This window comes from Mauremys mutica, chromosome 4 (assembly GCF_020497125.1).
Source record: "Mauremys mutica isolate MM-2020 ecotype Southern chromosome 4, ASM2049712v1, whole genome shotgun sequence".
NCBI lineage: Eukaryota > Metazoa > Chordata > Testudines > Geoemydidae > Mauremys > Mauremys mutica.
The window spans coordinates 140,602,757-140,615,458 of NC_059075.1; the positions used below are offsets into that span (position 1 = coordinate 140,602,757).

General features: G+C 44.8%; 1 long non-coding RNA gene across 1 annotated transcript; it reads left to right on the top strand.

Annotated features, from left to right (window-relative positions):
• Window positions 1-1,766: 1,766 nt before the first annotated feature.
• LOC123369870 lies at window positions 1,767-12,195 on the top strand. The gene is made up of 4 exons (XR_006579168.1): window positions 1,767-2,010; window positions 6,769-6,862; window positions 10,849-10,934; window positions 12,183-12,195. It is a non-coding gene; the product is annotated as an uncharacterized LOC123369870 (long non-coding RNA).
• The last annotated feature ends 507 nt before the right edge of the window (window positions 12,196-12,702 follow it).

Below are 12,702 nucleotides of genomic sequence, written 5' to 3' on the forward strand. Positions count from 1 at the left end.
GTGTGCCTGGGCAGGTCCCCCGGCCTCCTGGGACACAGACTCGATGCTGATCCCTGGGGCCAACCAATCACTCAGGGCCCAGCGCAGCCTCTTCTCCCCTTCCCCCGACCCAATCACCTGCTCCTCGGACAGTGCCTGGGTGCAAAGCGGTGACACAAGCCCTGCTCCCATGTCTCAGGCTCCGCCCCATCCTCTCCTGGCCACGCCCCTGCTCCCGCCCCCTTTCCTCACTGTCACTTGAGCTCCGGCCCCCGACGTTGCTGGGAGAGCTGGAACAAGTGGTCGCGCCGCAGAGGTTCTGCTGCCGGCCCTGCCACAGTCTCGGCTCTGTGCTGCCGGCCCGGCGCCCGGAGGCTCCTGACACTGCTGCTGGTACTGCCCCTGCCCGGGGTTTGCGGTGAGTGGGTCAGGGAAGGGGGTGGCCCCTGCCCAGGCATGGAGTCCCCTCAGTCCCGTCCTCCCCACCGCATCAGTGCTGGGGACCGGAGCAGCAGCTCCCCTGGGACTTCCCCATCACACGGGGTCCTGGACCCTGCCCCCATCCAGTCCCTCAGCCCGGGCTGTCTTAGACTCAGCCCACGGGGGGCAGGAAGGGACGAGGGGCGGCCTGAGCCATGGAGCAGCAGCGACAGGTACCCACTGCCCCACCCTGGCCCCTGGCACTGCACCTCTGTGAGCCTTGGGCCCCCGGGAGCGCTTCTGCCTCGGAGGCTAAACTCTGTCCCGCTGGTGAGAGTGTTAAGGCCCAGAGCCTGCTGCTGGAGTTGTCTCCTGTCCATGGTTGGAGGCAGGCTGGGGAGAAAGAAAAAGCCCCTTTGAACAGCAGGTAAAGGTGTGTCTGCTGTAGCTGTACCATTTTCAGTAAAATGAAGTTTGGGGTATTAGACTCCTAAAGATTATAAAATGAGCAAGTTCCCCTATTACAGCCTTAGGTTTGTGACTGTACATAAATGGATTAAAAACTTCATTAAAGCTAATGTTAAAATGATCTAGTACACAGGGTAAGAAAAGACCATCTGTATATCTGGGTATAACGGTTAAAATCCAAAAGTACAAAATTGGGTTTGAAAGTCATAAGGTACATATACTACATAATCTGCAGTATCCCAAATTAAGGTTAATAAATTCAGTGACACAGTTAAGGTATTCGCATCCAGTTCTTCGGGTACATCGCTCATAAAAGCTTATACTAAGAGTAGCTTGTGGAAAGAAAATATAGCAACAAGTGAAGATTGTCCCTCAGTAATTGAGAATTTAGGATTGGTTGCCCGTTAGTTACTTTCCCGACTTTGCTTCTCATTGACACTTGTCCTCATGCCGTCATACAGCTTCCATGCATCTCATGAGAAATACAAAAGTCAGCTGTCTCAGAGAGAGCTTTCCACCAGTTCTTTTCACTTGTTTCTAAACCCAGACATGTTTCATGTACTCTTCTATAGATTGCTCCCTTGCTCTCCTTTGCCCTGTACGTCACCTTCTTTCATGTCACTCTGTATGGTTGCAACAGTGTCTCTGAGCCTGTGCTGCATTAGATCATAAGCCCTGTGAGGTGGAGGAATGTTTTGCACAATGTACTTACCTTTCATTACCGTATATGCTCAGGGTTAGGGATACATGGTAAATAATCTAAAATTTTAATGTAGTGCAGTTTTGTATCAAGGCCATCAGTGAACTAGCTTCAAGGCTGTAACAAAAACAAGTATATCCAAATTGTCTCCAATAAAACCATTTGTGGCTTCTCAAAAATGAGTATTCTGTTACAAGAGACTACTGAATATTTTTCATAGTTAACTTTTCCCCTTCCTTGTCTGTCTCTATTGCTAGGCACTTGTGATTCTCCTCCACGGTTGAGTTTTGCTGAGCTGCCTGGGGCAGTGAACAATTCCTATCCTGTTGGGACCAAACTGAAATACTCCTGTCGCTCAGGATATGTTTTGGGCTCTGGAAAGTCTCCTTTAGTTACATGTCTTGAAAATTTAACATGGTCAGTAGACCCTGAGTTTTGTGTAGGTGAGTGTCTTTGTTGCTTTTCCATTTCAACTGATGTGCAAGCCATCTTGACACAGTTATGAATCTCTCTTGTATTGGGTAAGTGGTTCGCAGTTCAACACTGGTATCCATAGACACTTTCTAAATCCATTTTAGAGAGTTCTTTGTTATATTAGTAGTTGACTTTAAAGATTGTAGGCTGCTTTAAGAGCAGCTAAAATACAAAATTCCAGTGACTTCAGCCCTCTGTGCTGAATACTCTCAAATAGGATTAAGAGGAGGAATAGATTTACCACATTTCTTCCTGGGTTTTAGGCCATTTGCTGAATATCTTGTTATGTAATAGTAGATATAAACTTAAGAATAGTGCAGATCTTCTCTACCAGAAACCCCACTGTCCACATAATGTTCCTGTGACTGGGGGCATCAGTGCACACCAGTGAAGTTACTGGAATTTGATACTGTACCTATATGGGTCAGCTTTAAATGGAGATATAAAATAAAGGACATCTAAGCTTTAACCCTCTTTGGTTTCCCTAATGACCTTGGTTCTTACCATGTCACATCTTTTAACTTTATTAAAGTGGATGCCACAGAACACTGGACAACTACAATTTGGTGCTGTTAAATTCATCGTATTCATAGTATTTCCTGTTGATAGTATAGGGAGCATCACAAATACTGCGATAAATTAAACCTTTGGTGTGGTGTCTGTCTTTTTTGAAAAATTTTACTTGCTCTATCCCTGATAACGAAATCCTGAATTCACTGTAGTGAAAGTAAACCCAGTATTAAATAATATGTGTTACAAACTTGGTCAAAATACTAATTCGTAACAAAACGTAGAGAATACTTCTCTTGGCTTTATTGCTAAGAGTACAATAAGATTTTTGCAGGTTATCTCATCTCAAGACTATATGTGCTATATTCCATGCAGAAGTCCCTAGTCAATGCAGTACTACAGTAACTAGTAAGTATATATACAGTTGGATGCTGATGAACCTTAACTCTGCCTCCTTGTGCGTATGTTTTAAATTATGATTTAATTTGTCATACTGAATACTGATGAGACTTTCTTGAATAGCCTTAGACTCACCTACTCTGGCCAGCTGGCTTGAGGAAATACTTTATATTTAGGCCATGATTCAGCAAAGCACTTAGTGTGTTCTTAAGTCCCAGTGACTTCAGCAGGATTTGTTTTGCTGCATCAATCAGTGCAGATCTTCTCTACGAGAAACCCCACTGTCCACATAATGTTCCTGTGACTGGGGGCATCAGTGCACACCAGTGAAGTTACTGGAATTTGATACTGTACCTATATGGGTCAGCTTTAAATGGAGGTATAAAACAAAGGACATCTAAGCTTTAACCTCTCTGGTTTCCCTAATGATCTTAAGTATCAGGGGGTAGTCGTGTTAGTCTGTATCCACAAAAACAACAAGGAGTCCGGTGGCACCTTAAAGACTAACAGATTTATTTGGGCATAAGCTATCGTGGGTATAAAAAAATCTCACTTCTTCAGATACCTGGAGTTGAATGATCTTGGTTCTTACCATGTCACATCTTTTAACTTTTTTAAAGTGGGTAACACAGAACACCGGACAACTACAAATTGGTGCAGTTAAATTCATTGTGTTCATAGTATTTCTTGTTGATAGTATAGGGAGCATCACAAATACTGCAATAAAGTAAACCTTTGGAGTGGTAAGTGTCTGTCTTTTTAAAAAAATTGTAGGTGCTCTATCCCTGATAACGAAATATAGAATTCAGCCATACTGAATTCACTGTACTAAAAGTAAACCCAGTATTGAATAATGTGTTACAAACTTGGACAAAATACTAATTTGTAACAAAACTTAGAGAATATTTCTCTTGGCTTCATTCATAAGAGTACAATAAGATTTTTGCAAGTTTCTTCATCTTAAGACTATCTATGCTCTATTCCATGCAGAAGTCCCTAGTCAATGCAGTACTACAGTAACTAGTAAGGATATATTCAGTTGGATGCTGATGAACCTTAACTTTGCCTCCTTGTGCATTTTTTAAATTATGATTTTATTTGTCATATTGAATACTGATGAGACTTTCTTGAATAGCCTTAGACTCACCTACTCTTGCCTGCTGACTTGAGGAAATACTTGGTTTGCTGAATTGATCAGGCCTTAGTAAATATGTCACAATTTTTACATGCCTCATCTGCATTGAGATATTTTTCCCAGCACTTTTTATGACTGTACTAACTTTATCTTTGCATGCATACGGTATATCTATATGGAACGCCATATAGATATAGTGAATTTTTGATACAGTTCATTCTTTTTGGGAATAAGTCTCCTGCGGGAGAAAGCATCACAAATAACTCTTGAAGGGGCAAAGAAAAGCTTTTCCACCGAACTTGACTGAGGAACATGCAGTTTTTAACTGTCTAAAATCTGGATTCACATACCAAGAAAACTTGTATATTTACAATATGCATAACAAGCCTGTAGAACATACTGCCACAAAATGGAAGCAAAGAACGTGGTAGGATTAAAAAAAGGATGATACACTTAGAACCTGGTCTGGCAAACACAAATGTGCTTAATCATATTGATTGTTATTAATTATATTTCTGTTCTTAATTCCTTATGAATTGGGAAAAATTTGGCCTACACTGCAGAAGAGGTCAGAATAGATTTCCCCTTGGAATTTATGAATCCCACAATACCTTTAAATGATTATGCATGTGAGTGAGATCATGTTAACTAGTGTATAATTACCTAGATCCTTCTGCTTGCTCTTTTTGAATACTGGCACAAGATCAGTGCTCTTCCATTCTTCTTCAATTTCCTGGTACTCTAAGATTTATTAGAAGTTAATTGGTAGGATAGAGATCTCCTTGGCCAACTGTTTAGGATGCTTAGGTGCAAGTTATCCCAAGATTTTGATTTAACAATGTTTATCCCTAGGAGATGTAGTTTAACTTCCTCCTTAATTACTAATTGACATGAAAGTACTTCGTCATACTCTTGTGATGAGACTACGTTGTCATTCTTCTTTCCAAATACCAAAGTGAAATATATACTGAAAACGTCTGCCTTTCCTGCATCATAATCTCCATTTAGTAACAGGTTTGTACCATTACAAGGTGTGGTATACTCAATGTATCATCCAGACTAAAGAGAATCTGTCACCCCTGCCCTCTAACCTGGGTGCCCGTTACAATGCTTTACTGCTGTAGTCTCCAGTCTGGACTGCTCACAAACAGCCTCCAATGGGCAAGTCACTCCCAGCTAGGTCTCAGCCAGCCACACCTTGGCTCTCACCAGCCTGGATTATACTGCAGGGTGACCCCAACAAACTCCTAGTATTCGTTTTGGGTTTTTTTCCCCCTCTAGAAATTTATGTCTTGTATTGCCCAGCCCTCTCCCGGACAATACAAATCCATATCAAGTCTGTATTTCTTCAGTAGAACTAATATGCACACACCTTGTTACCCAAATAGAGTTTCACAGACACTTCAATTTAAACACACTGGATTAGATCAAACCAGTTTATTTATTACAAAGAGATTTTAAGTGAAGGCAAGTAATGAGGCATAAGTCTGAAATGGTTACAAGAGAAGTCAAGATAAAACACAACTGGTGCCCAAGTTAACAAACTACGTTAAATTCAAAATCAAGTTTTTCTCACCACATGCTCTCAGCAGTCTTACTGACCCAACTTCTTAGGTGAGGACCCCTTCTTCAGCTTAGTGGCTGCTTCCTTTGTCTCTTCTAGTGCAGTGGACGGAGTGAGAGGCAGGAGGGGTACCTGGGAGTGTTTGTCCCTCCTTTTTTATAGTGTCAGCGCTGCCCCTTGGAAACATTCCCAGCTAACAAAATGTTTATAGGGAAAGATCTTCCCTGCTGCTTTTCCTCGCTTTTTTGGAGGTTTTTTTTTATGACTGCTTAAATGTAAATTAAGCAGTGCACATATTCCTTTGAGACAGAGCTGTTTGCCAACTTGTGCTGTGGTTTGCAACATGAGTTAATATTATAAAGGGAAATCTTATACCTTCACATACAGTGTTGTCATACATTTTATCAGGACAATATTGAACAGTAAACTATACATTTTCAGATACCTCACAAGGCATACTTGGTACAAAGATTATTACAGCAGTCTCTAGGGTGTGGACACGGGTACATTCTCTTACAGTAGGATTTCTTTTGTTCCTAATGAACTTCAAAACCTTCTCCTTATTGTCTGTAACCATGCCAGTTGTGACTCTTTCACTGATGTCTTTAGTGCTCCATATCAGTTTTTACATTTCATAACTTACGCCATCTATCCTTTTTCCCACGTATTATGTTGCTTTTTATTTGTAATTGCTGCCAGTTGAAGTCAATGGATCTACCCACATGAATATGGTTATGCATATGAGTTTTCAGGATCTGGGCCTTAACATGTACAATATGAATATTTGCACTTATACTAAATCTGCAAGGGGATCTTAACTCTCTTGATTCAGGATATAAGACAACCACTGTCTGTGTGGGATTAGGAAGCATCAGCCCACTTCCACTTCTCCTCGCTTCCCATGGACATGTTACAAAATTATCCATAATATGGGTTGTAAAGATTTCCTCTGTAGCCTTTGGTGCTGACCGCTGTCGTACAGGACAGATACTGGACTCCAAGACCATTAGCTTTGATCTGCCATGGTATTTGCTATGTTAGGAGGTGCAAGCTAGCATATCCCCTTTTCCCATTAAGGTTATATGAGGTAACACTAATATTAGTCTTGTTCTCTTCTAGGAAGATCATGTAAACAACTAGAACTAGAAAATGGCAGGGTTGATTTAACCGATCTCCGGTTTGGTGCAACAGCAACCTTCTCCTGTAATGGAGGGTGAGTGGCAAGTTGCTGCTTTTGACTAATTAACAGAACCTAGACTGGTATAAAAGTGCTGGTGAAGTCTGGCAAAATGAGTCGAAAGCCTGCTTAACTTCAAGAACATAAGCGAGTGGTGTGCTATAAATCTGTAGCCATGGGCTGGGCCCTTGTTAAGAATTACACCCAGGACGCCACCAGCTTATTGCTGCCCAAGGAGGTGGAAGGTCCCGCCCCCAAAATGTCGCCCCCAACAGAGGCGGCAGAAGGCCCCACCGCCGCAGTTGCCACCCCCCAAATGTTAGTGCCCTAGGCGACCGCCTAGGTCGCCTAATCGGTTGTGCTAGCACTCATTACATCTGCGATTTTCAAAGGCGTTGAAGGAAGATAGCCACCCAGCTACAGTTGTCATGCAGTGAGAGATGGGCACCAAACTCACTCAGGTGCTTTTGAAGATCCCACCCTCAGGGGATCATCCAGCAGGGGTTGGATCATGGGTCATGAGACTGAGAGTCCCACCTCAGGGGTCATGTGGCACTTACTGACCCGTGCCGTTTCTCCCTTGTTACAGGGGTTTCTGTCTGAGTGCTGGGAGCTAGTGGCAGAATATTGTCCATAAAATGCCACACCAGGAAGGAGCAGACCTCTTCCTGCTCTACAATAGCAAATGTTTGTCTGTCCCTTCCTTATAGATGTCACTATTACCCAGGATAACCTAGAGTGCTGTTGTTGCTTTTATCCCTATGGGTTATGTTGCCAGGCCTTGGGGAATCAGAAATAGCTTGTGGCTTCATTGCTCTGAGCAGCTGTGTTTTGGATTTTTGACGTCCTAAAGTTTAAGGCTAGAAGGGACCACCAGGTCCTCCAGGCTGACCTCTTGTATATCACAGGCCACCAACACTTCCCAGGGACCCACATACTAAACTCAAACAAAATTAGTCTAAAATACAACAGCCCACAGGAGCTTAGACCATTGTGTGCCATGGGCAGAGAATAGGAGGACCTGAGGTGCACGAATTCCTCAGGCCCCTGTCATGGCAGGGAAATGTTGAAGTGAGATAAATTGAGATAATCCTTGCAAGTGACCTGCACTTACATGCTACAGAGGAAGGCAAGAAAACCCCCAATGTCACTGCCAATCTGACCTGGGGGAAAATTTCTTAACGACCCCACATACTAGAGCCTGAGCATGTGAGCAAGAACCAGCAAGCCAAGCACTGAGGTGAGAGTGCTTGATGCCACCTCAGAGTCCTGGCCTTCCCCATCCAGGAAGGAAGATAGATAAAAGAAACCAACTCAGAATGCATTGGGTGGGGAATCTCTGCCTGACTGGTGCAGGGGACTGGCTGAAATCCTGAAGCGTGAGCCGTTAGGAACATAACACACACTGGAAACAAACCCCAGGGTTGCTGAGTCTTGCCATCACAAGCAACCCCATCATATAATTGCACTCATAAACTTGCCTGGCTCTCTCTCAAACTAAGTTAGTTGCCCCCACAACTACTATTGGGTGACTGTTCCTGAGCCTGACCTTTCCGATGGTTAGAAACCTTCTGATTTCCAGCCTGAAGTTGTTCATGGCCAGTTTTTACCCTTTGTTCTGGTGGCAGCATTGTACTTGGTTTAAATAGCTCTTCACCCTCCCTGCTAATTGAATGGATTGTGTTGCGTGGGCACAGACATGACATGAATGCAGGTGTTGTGTAGGGTTTTGTTTTTCAGTATCACAACTTTAGGTGGCTTGTCCAAGCAACAGTGATTCTCCCAAGGGATGTTTGGGGTCGGGGGAGATGTCAAGGGCAAGTCTCAATTAGATATTTCTGGGCATGGGGAGGTAACTCCCTGGGCAAGGCTGGCTCCCCGGCTCCACAGAGTTGGGAGTCAATTCCCTTGGCTTATCCTGTAGATTGGTTTATCCTGCCTTCTGGATGAAGTAAGTTTGATCTGCAGACATTTCTGAGCTCTTCTTGAAGGACTTGGTGACTTTCTGTGCAGTAGCCTATAGGGGCCTGTAGCGGGGTGGTTACCCACTCCTGCCCTTTTGGGGCTGATTGGGGAAGTGGCTGCAGCTGGGGCCATGCCCCAAACTGAGCCACAGGGCCTTATAAGAAGGCCAGGGAAGCCAGAAGCCAAGACAGTCTCTTTCTGCATTCAGAGGGAGATGGGTCTGGCTGCAGGGAGCTGGACCGGTACCTGAGTGGAGCAGGGCTGGGGAAAGGCAAAGGAGCTGGGGAGCTCCAGCCTGGAAAGCCCCAGGCTGCGGCCTAGCAGAGGGCTAACAGGTACTGGGGGTTACAGGGGCAGCCCAGGGGTAGGCCAAAGCAGCAGGTCCAAACCCTCCTTGCCAGTGATGAATAGGCTGATACTGCAGTCTGCCCCAGGACGTGGGGCTAGACAATGTCTGGCAGTAGCCCTACACTGAGGCAAGGTGGGGATAGAGGGTGGGGGTTCCCTGGGGAGGGGAGACCCTGAGAGAAAGGGGGTTACTGCCAGGGGGGCAGCACCCCATGTGAAAGGGCACCGGGGGTCCAGGGAGGGACTCGGGGCCAGGGAACAGGCGGATCACTGGCCTGCAGAGGGTGCTCCGTGCTGGAAAGTGAGCTAATTCCCCAGAGTCACCAGCAGGAGGCGCCACAGGGGTGAGTCCGACCCGTTACAGGGCCTCAGGCTTTGGAATTGTGCAGGCCTATGAGGTCTCTCGGTTTAAAGACACTGGTTAGATCTTGGACAGTTAAGATGCTTGAATTTTGAATATGGAACAGGGAGATGGCAAGTGCGTGAAAGCTCAGGGCAGCTGTCTTGTCTCCCATTGCTGCTGTCAGCAGGTTGTCTTTGCATGTAATTGTATTTTACAAACTATCAGCTGCTTGGCCAGCAGCTGTTCTCTCTCTCTCTCTCTCTCATTCATTCACTATTCCCTGCCTTCACAGGAGATTGACGTGAAAAAACTTACAGAAATCAATGTAATCGAATGCTTAGTGTGTTCTGTAGTGAAGACCAAGTGTCAGCTTTGCCAGTATGTTGCAACTTTGTGTGCTGGGTTTAGCTGGACCTTCAGCTAAATGGACTTGGAAATGCAGTGCTTCAGGCTGCCCAGCATGGGCAGCATTGGTTAAAGTAGGAGAAAGAGTAACAAGAGCTGCTTCAGCTGAGCCAGCCTGACACAATAAGGCAGAGAAGAGGTTTTTAGTTCTTCTGCAGAGAAAAGCAGAGTAACTCTAAGGTGCAGAATGTCAGTGGCTTAAACACTTCCTTCTACATGTTAGAAACATGAGACAGGGTTTGGATTTACTGAGTAGGAGGCTTTTTCCATGTCCAAGCATTGTGAACAGTGATCTGTAAAATAACTAGTTTTCTGGGTATTTGAAGAGTTCTGTAGCAGAGGTGGTAGGGCCTTCTGTCACCTACTGGAGGGAGAAGGGATGCAAAAATCTCTAATTTAGAAGAGGGGTAATGTTCCCCTTTGCCGAGGATTAACAAATATTCCCAAGCATCTGATAAGCATAGCTCAGAAGTGAGGACTCTCTCCAGCTAACACTTCTGGGAACTATATCCTCTGGTTTGTAGCTCTTTATTGCCGTTAACTACGCAGGACCTGGTCTTCACGTACAGCGGCGCAGCTGTACTGTTGTATATAAAGATGCTCCTATACTAATGTGAGAGTTTCTCCTGTCAGTATAGTTTATCTCTCACTCCAAGAGGCTGTTGGAGGGATTTCTCCTGTCGACATAGCGCTGTCTATGGGGGGTGGGGGAGTTAGGCCAGTATAACTGTCACTCAAGAGTATGGATTTTTCACACCCCTGAGCAAAGTAGTTGTACCGATATAGATGTGTAGTGTAGACATAGCCCTAGTGTTCCTTGGTCTTACAGTGTTAAATGTATCCCTTTTTCAATAGTTTGTCTCCACCTACTGGCAGAAAGAAACCATGTTCTCTCTTTCTGGACTGTTAACTAGCAGTTTGCTTACATGGGTAACAAACTTGAACCTTTTTCTTTCTTTAGGTACAGATTAATTGGAACGACTTCTGTCCAATGTGTGGCTGTGGGAAATGGAGTTGATTGGGATAAGGAGCTTCCACATTGCGACGGTAAACTAATTTAATGATTTTAAGAATGGTTGACGTATGGAGACAATGCAGCATAGCTGGTGCTTCAGAGGAGTCAGTCTGTTCTTACTTTGGCGTTTCATCCAAATGACAGTTGAGTTGGGGGGAGCAATGAAATCGTACTATGGTTCTCCATGGTGTTTGGATGACTCCTACAGAATCTTTATTTTTTTAAGTATCTTTTAGATTGTTCACCTGGCATTGTTTAATATGCACAATCCAACAGGCCTCATGGCTTCTCTTGGCTGTTGTATCTGTGAAATCCTGCAGTTCGCTAAGTAAAAGGCATGATAATTACTTCAAGAAGTTTTGACCCTTCCCATATCTGACTGTCCACTTCTCTGAGGCTCTCTTAGAGTGAATCACAATTAATTTGCCTCTACCATAATTTGATCTCTTGCAGGGCCGGCTCCACGCACCAGCATTCTAAGCTGGTGCTTGGGGCGGCAATCTGCAAAGAACGGCAGTCCCTGTTGTTTTCCCCCCAAGCAGCACGCCGAATTGCCACCGCGGAGGGCGGGGGCAGTCCGTGTTCCCTTAGGGCGGTAGGCGCGTTTCCGCGGTGGCGGCAATTCAGTGGCAGCTTCTATGTTTAACTGTCCATGGCGGTTTCAGCTAAACATAGAAGCTGCTGCCGAATTGCTGCCACTACGGAAATGTGCCTGCCGTCCTAAGGGCACAGGGACTGCCCCTGCCATCCGCGGGCAGCAATTCGGTGCGCTGCTTGGGGCGGTGAAAACTGTAGAACTGGCCCTGTCTCTTGGATGCTTTCTGGGCTTGGTCTATCAATCATGCTGCTGATATCCAGTCTAAAATCAGCTGCTGCTACAAGCAGTGTCTTAGCTTAGTTTTCTGCAGGTAGAACAACACTACCTCCAGAGATGGCGAGGAAGAGGTTCTGTCTCCTTGAGGCTAATGTGTTTTTAAATAAAAAGAGAGAGAGAGAGAGAGAGAGAGAGAACTTTTGTAAAGGGAAGTGGTAGGCAGCTCAATGTAGGGGTTGCTATGGGCTTCCCCTAGAATATATGAATGGGATCCCAGCAGCAGTCTGCAGGGTAGCCCAACTGGGCTCTCACTGTGACAACGTGTAAGTGGGATAAGCGTGTCTTGTCTCTAAAGATGCAGATTTGTAAACATTAGTTTGGCAAGCTCCTGACTCTGAGTGGCCAGCTGGTGATGGGAGACTGATGTAATGTTCATAACTGCCTTTTCCTCTTCTTTTTGCCTTAGTCATAATTACCCAGGACAAACCCACAACTGTCCCTCCCGAAGGAGCAGAAGTAGCTGAGACTTCCTCAGGTAAATTGGAAGAACTTGGATTTGCTAAAAGTCTAGAATTTGGGGTTCAAATTGCCACTTGAATAAAAATGAAATGTACAGTGTGAAAGTCATTTTAATGTCTATAATTCTGCTATTCACAGATACAAATATGATGATGCTCACTTAGCACTTGCCTAAAAACTTGCTAGAGAGCTTGTTGTTCAAGCTCACTTGCTAGAGAGCTTGTTGAACACTCCATGCTCTCCTGGTTTTCCTACCTCTCCTTGTTCTTGCACCATTTCTTTTGGTTATCAAAGCCCTTTGGTGGATCCTTCTCCCACTTCCACTTTCCAAAGGATTCCCACAGCGCTCTGACCTTGGCCTATCCCTCTGATTCCTCTCAAAAGGAGAGTGACGTGGCCAATACCGTGGATAAGGGATATTATTGTGTGGGCTGATTGATGGCAGCTCTAATGAGAGGGATGGGGGC